This window comes from Scomber japonicus, chromosome 6, assembly GCF_027409825.1.
Source record: "Scomber japonicus isolate fScoJap1 chromosome 6, fScoJap1.pri, whole genome shotgun sequence".
NCBI classification, from domain to species: domain Eukaryota; kingdom Metazoa; phylum Chordata; class Actinopteri; order Scombriformes; family Scombridae; genus Scomber; species Scomber japonicus.
Genome location: NC_070583.1, coordinates 14250434 through 14259926, shown reverse-complemented (window position 1 = coordinate 14259926; position 9493 = coordinate 14250434).

The following is a 9493-nucleotide window of genomic DNA, read 5'->3' as shown; positions in this document are numbered from 1 at the left end:
GTGTGTTGTCTGCAGAGTAGAGGGCTGACAGATAAAAGATAAATGAATTAATTATAAAGAAATATTAGTGCTACTCTGTGTTACTCTCTAAACCAATAAGGCACTACAAAGATGCTGGTATGAGTAAGCAGTGTTAATCCACAAAGTGCAAGAGTGGCTGGTACTCTCATGGTATGCTTTCATTGGTAATGTTTAGGCATGAGGAGAGCAATGTTTAGGGTGAGAATATCATTGGCAGAATGCAGGTGGAAAAAATGCAGATGTGAAGATTCATCTGTGAGGTGACCAGAGAGATCCAGCAGAGGGAGCTGGAAGAAGCTGCTGACTGTGGAAATACTGATTCTGTTGTCACCACATGGATGGAAGGTAATCATTGCGGCAAAAACAATACACTGAATGGGAGAACATAGGATTGTTATTTAACTTTTTTTAAATTAAAATCTTTCCACACTTATGTTGTATGTTTTCCACAGTTGTTCAGGCAAATGATATAGCTTCAGAAATACAGTGCATCCAGAAAGTATTCACACCCCTTCACTTCCCCCACATTTTGTTATGTTACAGCCTTATTCAAAAATTTATTAAATTCCTTTTTCTCATCCACACACACACACACACAATACCCCATAATGACAAAGCCTTTTACTGAGTAGAGGCCACTCTACCATAAAGGCCTGATTGGTTGAGTGCTGCAGAGATGGTTGTCCTTCTGGAAGGTCCTCTCATCTCCACAGAGGAATGCTGGAGCTCTGTCACAGTGACCATCGGATTTTTGGTCACCTCCCTGACAAGGCTCTTTCCCCACAATTGCTCAGTTTGGCTGGGTGGCCAGCTCAGAGTCCTGGTGGTTCCAAATTCCTTCAGTTTATGAATGATGGAGACCACTGTGCTCTTCGGGACCTTCAATACTGCAGACATTTTTTTGTACCCTTTCCCAGATCTGTGCCTCGATATAATCATGTCTTGGAGACAATTCCTTTGATTTCAATATTTCAGTTTTTTATTTTTAATACATTTGCAAAACTTTTTTCGCTTTGTCATTATGGGGGTATTGTGTGTAGATTGATGAGGAAAAACAAGGAAATTTAATCCATTTTGGAATAAGGCTGTAATATAACAAAATGTAGGGGAAGTGAAGGGGTGTGAATACTTTCCGGATGCACTGTATAATGCATTTTTGCAGTGAGACCACTTATATGAACTGGAGAAGGAGATATAATTAGTCTGGAATATAAGTGATGGATGGGTTAGTCCTGAAAAGATGACAAAATGAGAGGAAGCATATTAAAAAGTGAAAAAAAAATTCTTTATACTGCGCACTAGAGATCATGATCATGATATTAATGTGTGTGGATGTGTTGTCCATCGCATAAATCATAGTGAATATTGGAAAAGACAATGAAGTAATATTTTCTGTTGTTTTCATGAATATTTCATAGCTACATTTTGTACATTTTGAGTAATCTTTTATAATTTTATCTCCCCTCAAGCATTGACTGTATTTTTGTACACTGTTGCTTTAGTGGTCAACTGAACTGTGAACTGCAGATGGCTTTTTCTCTGTCTGTGTGCCTTCGTATTGTGCGTAGTTTGTCAGTGTGCTCTCGCTCATGAGCACGTGGCTTTCCAGGAATCTGTGAAGCTCTGAACTGTGTCCAATCAAAGCTGACAGTGTGGACGGTAATAACTTCTCCTGGTGACAGAGCGGTGAAGGAATGTGTTTATAATTTATTGTCAGCTGAGGAGAGCGGACAGAAACACTGGTGCTAAATCAAGACAAAATGTGCACACGTGCATCACTGCATGTAGTATGTGTGTGTGAGGGAGTTAATTTTATGTTGCATGTTAGTATGTGTTAATGCATGCAACTTTTAGTTAATACTTTATTTTATCAGTTTCAAGTCAGGCTCAGCTTGCCTTGTAATATCCCGTTTTTAAATGCCTTAGTTTTTTCTTGTCATATTGCAGTTCTGAATGCAACACAATGAAATCTGTTGCCTCATGACACATTTACTCTAAATAAGACTGTGTTGTTTTCAATTTTTTATGGGACGCTTGACAGACATCTCACTCATCAGCACAATCCCACCTTTTGGGATTTTCTTCCTACTCCGTTTAAACACCTCTGTACTCTAAAATAGCATCCTCTGCAATATGTGCAATGCATTTTAAGAATCACTAATCCACATCCTACAGGTCTTCAAGTCTTTATCTTCTTCAGACATTTGATTGATAAAGAGCTAAGTGAGTGTGACAAAATCCAAAGGGGCCAAGGAAGCTAATGTCATTTGGTCCTTTTCCAAATGACCAGCCAGCATACATTTGAGTTGAACTGTCAATACTGAAGGCTGCTGATGGCTCAGTAATGAACAGAAGAGAAGAATTAATCAACTTTCAATGTACGGAGACAGAAACTCTAAAGAGAGTCAGAGATTAGCCATCCTCCTACATATCTGGAAAACAAGTGAAATATGTTCATTATTGTCAGAGCAGAATGGTCACTGAGCCTGACAGTATCCTGCTACAACACAGGGGCCACAGATTCTGAACAACAACCCTCATTAACTTTACTGCTAATGTACAAACATGAACACATATTATCCTGCACATTAGCTTGCTGAACAAGCCACCAAATAAACATTCACGGTGGAAAGGTGCATTGCTAATACCTGTTAGCAGGCTACATAGCTAATTAGCTGCTCATCGCGACATGTAGATGCAAGGTAGTAGCCTAAATAATCCACAGGGTGGCACTGTTGCGCCATCTATTCCAGAGCCGTTGATAGCCAGTAGTTAGTTTACTTGTCTTTTTCGTACACCGGTAGCCTGCCAGCTGATGTCTATCAAACAAGCCTCCTATAAACTCCTGTAGATGGCTGAGAAAAAAAGACTTTTTAAAGATTTTTTTCTTTGATTCCAGTAATACAAAACTATAGAATATATTTACCAATATATTGGCAATATAATAAAGCCTATTTAAACCACCAAAAAACCCCCAACATGTTGATATTCGTTTTGACTGCAAATTAAATGTGATTTCTGTTAAACCTTCCAGGAAAATACTGGTAATTCAACCATGTATTTCCTATATATGTGTCCATTTTGACTCCAGAGGTCATGTTAACTCTGGATTTAATCACCAATTTAATTATAGAAATCCTGCCAAAATAGCTTCATTCATGTAATTACTATCTTGGCTAAGATGACTAGTATTGCTTGGATGGTAATCTTCTGCACCCCCTTCTCATGCCCTTTGATTAGTCTTAAATTGCATCAAGTTGACAAAAAATTAAACACACACTTAAGGGGTCTATAAATAAATTCTGGGAAATGTGGACTCCTTTTTTTCTTATGTGAAGTGACAAGATTTCCTTGCAATTGCGACATGATTTGTTATTTTTATTACATTTAAAAAATGTTTATCCTTGATGAATAGAGGTGAAGACACAACATATTCTGACAACCTTTTGCACCATTGAGTGTATATATATATGAGTGGTGCATACATATGAGTGGCACATTTTCTCTCAGGTGCTTCATCAGAGTAACTTTGGTGCTCTTTGGCACAGATCTTCCTGGATCTCTACTGTAATGATTACTAGGTTTCCAAAAGATATTGGCTTATTTTATGTTTTGATGATGGCAGTGGAGAGCAATGGAAATATGTTCTCCAATATTTGTTAATTGGGTAAACACCTGTTGACTGTGAAGGTCATAGCACAGGATACACATCGTTTTCATATTCATTAAACCATTCAGTGACCCTTCACACCAAGTATGGAAGCATCTTGTTTTGTTTCTCCACTCATTTATTCAAGTTTTATGTCATTGATCAAACACGCCCTCTGAAGCTTGTTGTGCTAACCATGCTCCAGCTGACGTCACACACGCTAGTAACACACAGAGGTTGCCGTAAACAGCCAACACTATCAAGGACTTCTTATCCATATCAGGGCAGGCACTTAGAAAATAGTTTCCAGTGGACATTTCATGATGTTCTTCATCTGAAGGCTATCTTGTTTTTGTGGTCTCAAGAGTGTAAAGGATTCTCACAGCCCCAGAGTTTGTGTGTGTGTGTGTGCGTGTGTGTGTGTTTATACTCATCATAAGGCTGTATTTATTCTCAGGTGAATTCTTGTAAGGCTGTAAGGAATAAGTAGATATCTGTGATATTCAGAACAGCGTTAATCTGACTTCAAAGAGATAGAAAAGAAGATCACACTATTGTTGTTGCCAGCCCAGAGATGTAGAGTTTGGGGGGAGGAATAAATTGTCAGAAACCATATATTCTTGCTGTCAAGCGAAAAAGCACTTATGTCCAAATGTCATATCAGAGTTTTTAAAACCTCTTTAAAAAAAAAAAATTGCTCTGAATGTGTTAAAATCTTTCAGAGTGGAAGAACTTACCTGACAATGGCAATGTTGTTCCAAGATATTTTTCTTTTTCAGTTTTCACTGTATGGGAGCTGAAAGACCACCAATAGGGTATTGTTTGATGTGTAAAACTACCCCCTTTGTCTCTTATTTTATAGATTTTTCATTATAAGAGAATTACATGGATGCTACTCACAACTTCATCTTATAACTAAACAGATTGCAGGTCAAAAAGGAGACTAAAAAGAGGTGCAGAGGCTTAAGTTTGCTCCTCTTAATTTATTACTGGAGGGCACAGCTGTTCTTTTTTGCTCCATATAGTTTGGCACCTGTGTAGTTGTGTATGCATGTGTGTGTTTGTGTGTCTCTTAACTGTTTTAACTCTCCGATGCCTCCAAGTTTCCCACTCTCTTCTCTATCCTTTATCACCTTCTCACCATTCCTTCGCTGTCTCTCTCCCAGACATCTGTACTAATTATAAACCCTCTCAGTGTCTGTGACCACCTTCTGACCACTGTCTTTTTCTCTTTCTGTGGATTACACAGTAGAAAAGATAAATACACAAAGATTGATAAAGAAATACATAGATATACACACATGAAACAAAAAAGATTACAGTTTTATAATATTACTGATGAGTGATTAACTGGGGTCATGAAATGGCTCTAAAGACTAATTCACCCATCAAGTAGTTCCTTGTATGGCAGATGCCACTGTGCATACGCAGGAATGTGCTTCAGTTTATGTAGTTTGTTATGTAGGTTAGTTTGTTGTGCTACATATCACAAAGCACTGTGTACATGACTTGTGATTGGTGTTATTAGTCTTTGGAGCCGTTTCTAAACAAACTAAACCCATCGTTGGGGAGAAGGAATATTCCATCCAGTGCCAACTATATGACTCACTGATGTGTTTTTAATACATTTTGAACAAAAAAGGAGGTCTAGGACACAGATGAATACGATATATCAGACTTTTGAGTTTACTGTAGGTTTGGCTATGCACACAAGATATGCCAGTACATGCAAAATATAGAAAATCGGCTTATTCTCATGTGAGACTCAGAATATAAGCTTTGCCATTCATCATGAAGGAGTAACCTTCATCTTTTTATGACAAAATGTTTAATGAAAAATTGAATAAAATGAAAAGATTGAAAAAATGTTTTCACTCAGTTGCTGGAATAGACGCAGGAGTGTAATATATGTTAAATATCTATAATATGGGAGGAAGGATTTTTGTGAGAAAAATTAAACAATAGATGAGATGTGGGTTAAAGTGTTTAAAGTTACCAACCACAGTCCTCCATGCTGATTAAATTTAGACCATAGACACACAGATACTGAAACATTCAGGTTTTTGTCTAGTTGTGACCTTGAAGTTGAGCAGTTATGTCTAACTGTTATGTCACTTACATTAGCAATTATTCATGAGTATGCAGTCTCAATTGAGGACTACAACTTCTAAAAAATGTCTCATCACAATGACAGACAAATGCTCATGCAGCAAGTTCATGTAGATACTATTCAAAAACTGTGATACATTTTGTTGTTACTTCAATTATACTCTCCTCCCCAGTACAAAACTTTACTGCAGTAGTACTGAAGTACTGTACAGTACAACTGCACTGTGTTGGTCTGTGACTGTAGTGAGCACTGTTAAAAGATGAAGACTGTTACCAGGCAAACTGCTAGTAATAATTAAACTAATTGAATAGTATCTAGCATATTAAGAAAACGAGCTGGGTGTACCATGTTACCATGTACACTTGTTTTGTTTTGTTTTGTGTGTGTGTGTGTGTGTGTGTGTGTGTGTGTGTGTGTGTGTGTGTGTGTGTGTGTGTGTGTGTGTATGTGTGTGTGTGTGCATGCGCGCACATTTGCATTGTATCAGTTTGCGTCTCAGTAGGGGTTCAGGATAAAAGGACTTGAATGACCGATTTTCCGATTTTGTCCATACTAGAATTTCTCTCTTCGTGACGACGATGTCACAGAGAAGTCAGATTGGATTCACTTTGTGTGACAAATCTCCTCAGGCGATGACTTTGAAGGACGACAGGTCATCCAGTGAAGGTGCTGTGTACACGCATGTGTGTGCAATGAAAAATATGCCATATGCTACTTTACTTAACACGAGCGAGAGTCAATATGCTGCATATAACCACAGGGGAAATGAAGCCATAACCTTGGCAGCATTTGAACTCTGAGACAAGCAAGATCCTAAAAACACATACAGTATTACTACTTCTACTTCTACTACGAATGTTACCTATTTGACTCTAATCTGTGGGGCAATATAGATATAATATTGTACCTGTCATTGTGTATGTTATTTTATACAATGATATTGCTGTATATTGATATAGCCACTAGAAATTCAATTGAGAAACTACTGTATAGTGTAGTAAATAGTGTAAATAGTGAGACAGGACTGTTTGTTTTTGGGTAATCCGGTGAATTGAACAGCTAAATAATCAAGGAACTTTATCACACAGATCAAAAATCCTTCAAATCCAGAAAGCTGTCCTGCTTTATGGCTGAATTGATGTGCAACATTGCCTACAATGCCTACTGCAAACAGAGGTATTAATGTGAATGGACAGCTACTTTAGTATAGCAAAATCTCTGGTAGTTAACATATTTACATCCTAACATAGTACATATTGTAATATCGCAAGGCATACCACACATCTTTGCAGAGCTCCAAATTTCTAGTGGAAATTAGTAGCTAAACCGTATGACCTATCCTGTCCTCCATCGCTTCACACTGTACGGTCAGCACTGACCCCAATCTTTCCCCCCAGGCCCCTCTGACACGTCCAGTGAGCTATCAGGGTCTCGTTACCCAGCTGAATAATTCAGGGCTGACACTCCATCGCTGATCTATTCACTTGACCTCCGAGGACACCACTCTCCTGGTGTCTACTTAGATATCAGGATGATCCTGAGACCACACGGTTTGACCACAAGGCACACACGTGTCAGGTCTGTTAACTGTTTCACAAGACATTTAACAAACCTCTGTGGTGTTGCAGATAATTGCTTAATGCATCTGTGTCTTTGCAGGAGAATGAGTAAGGCAGCAGTCATTATTTTCTCCTGCTTCCAAATGTCTTCACACAATCTAAGAATCTCAAGAATATACTTGAAATGGGAAATCAATGATATGACATGAGTTGAATTCTCCATGGCTTGTCTAACAGCCAGCCATCTAACTATTTATCTAACAGAGACTATACATGTTTGTTGTCAGAAAAAAATTCCAGAAAAAGTCTATTTGAACCCTAAGGAGAACAGTTTTTATGTTAATACTAAATAAAGTCAAAGTTTTGGAAAGGAGGATGTCTAAAATAGCACAAATATTTACGATAATGTGTGTGTGTCTGTGTTCACATACTTATGTGTACTGTAGCCAAATGTCTGTGCGTGTGTTTTTATGTTTCCACATTGTCATGTCTGGCAAAGCTGTAAATTTGTGTTTCTCCCACACCAGCTAGGAGTCTTATGACACCAAGAATGGCGTTAAGACTCCAAGACTCTGAAGTGATCCAGGATGTGTAAATATAGAGTTGTCACTGTTACGAGCCTTGAAGACAGAAAGAAACTAAGTGTGAGTACTGGTGTACATGTGGTGTGTGTTAATCATTATTAATGTCTCTCTTTCAAACAATTTTTCACTATGTTTATCCAGTGAATCCACACTCAAATGCACAATATCCTTTATTTCACTGCCACTTTACTACTTACGCTTTACTGTTTGTGTGTGTTGATGTGCATTGTGTGTCTTTTTTGCAGATTTATATCATTTCACTGTATTATACTGAATGTTGTTTTAATCCTTGGATGTATCTGTATACACCTATTGTGCAGGGTATGTGCGTGCTTGTGTGTGTACACATTGTCGACACCCTGGCATGTTTAGCTCCCTCCTTTTAGGCCAGTGCAGGCTGTGACGAGACAAGGAAACCAGGATCCTGTTTCAGGCTGGATGGGGCTATAAGAGACCAGAGAACACTCTGCACAGACAGAGACAAAGACAGAGAGAGACAGACAGACAGAAAGAGGAGAAAAAGAACACATAGGCCTAGAGAAAGCACAAACTTCAAAACAAAACACAGACAGGGCCTGTAGAGATTTTGAGAACGGCAGAATATGTCCAGAAAGTAGCTGAGAGAGCTGACTGAACACACTGTCAGTCAGACAAAACAAGCTTTTCTGAGACATGCATCAGTGTCTGAGGCTGGAGTGATCAGTCATCCCTTAAAAGGGGCGAAGAATTTGGAAACATTTGGAAACCTGCAGCTCTTCCTCTTCCCCTTGCTCTCTGAACTCTGCCCTTGAGGGGAGGGGGTAACCTCTGGGGCTATGCTAGCTGCCCGGAGCAGCGGTGGAGGTGTCAACAGTGGACACCAGCCACCCCATGCACACCGCAAACAGTCTGTGGCCTCGCTTAGTGGGATGAAAGCCCAGCGCAGCAACTCCCAGGATGCCAAGCGCAGTTCCTCCTCCGGAAAGCAGGGGGTGCAGCAGCGACACAAAGCGGCACTGATCAGAGAGATGGAAACCGGCTGGTATCTGAAAATGTTTGGATTGGGCAAAGAGGAGACAGTCGCATATAAGACTGGTATGCCCTACAGGTCAGTTAAAGCTCCACATGAGTGAGTGTGTATGCACCCGTTCTTGACACAGTGCGAACAGATTGAACGCCTAATGTGCTGAACAGAGCTGTTTGTTGATTCACAAAATAATTTGGCTCCATAGACAAATTCATGTCACAAGTACTTTCAATCCACATGCTTACACAGAAGTATCAAGTATTTCAGTTCCACACACATCATTAACACTGTGATCAGGAAATTGTTGTGTGAGCATGTGCAACATACAGTACTTTAAGTAGCCTCACATGGTGTGTGCATCTATGCTAACAGATTATTTGGGTATTTTTGGGCAGGCCTAGCAGCGATATCTGATGACAAACGTTTCCTCTCCTGTCCTATCATTTCATTTGTGAGCATTGTGTGTCACAGGAGTCACGCTGGTCATAATGACCTCCGGCTTAGAGTTGTGTCACCTGATCTGGATGCAATGCTAATAGCCAGCATCTGTCTTGCCGCATTAGA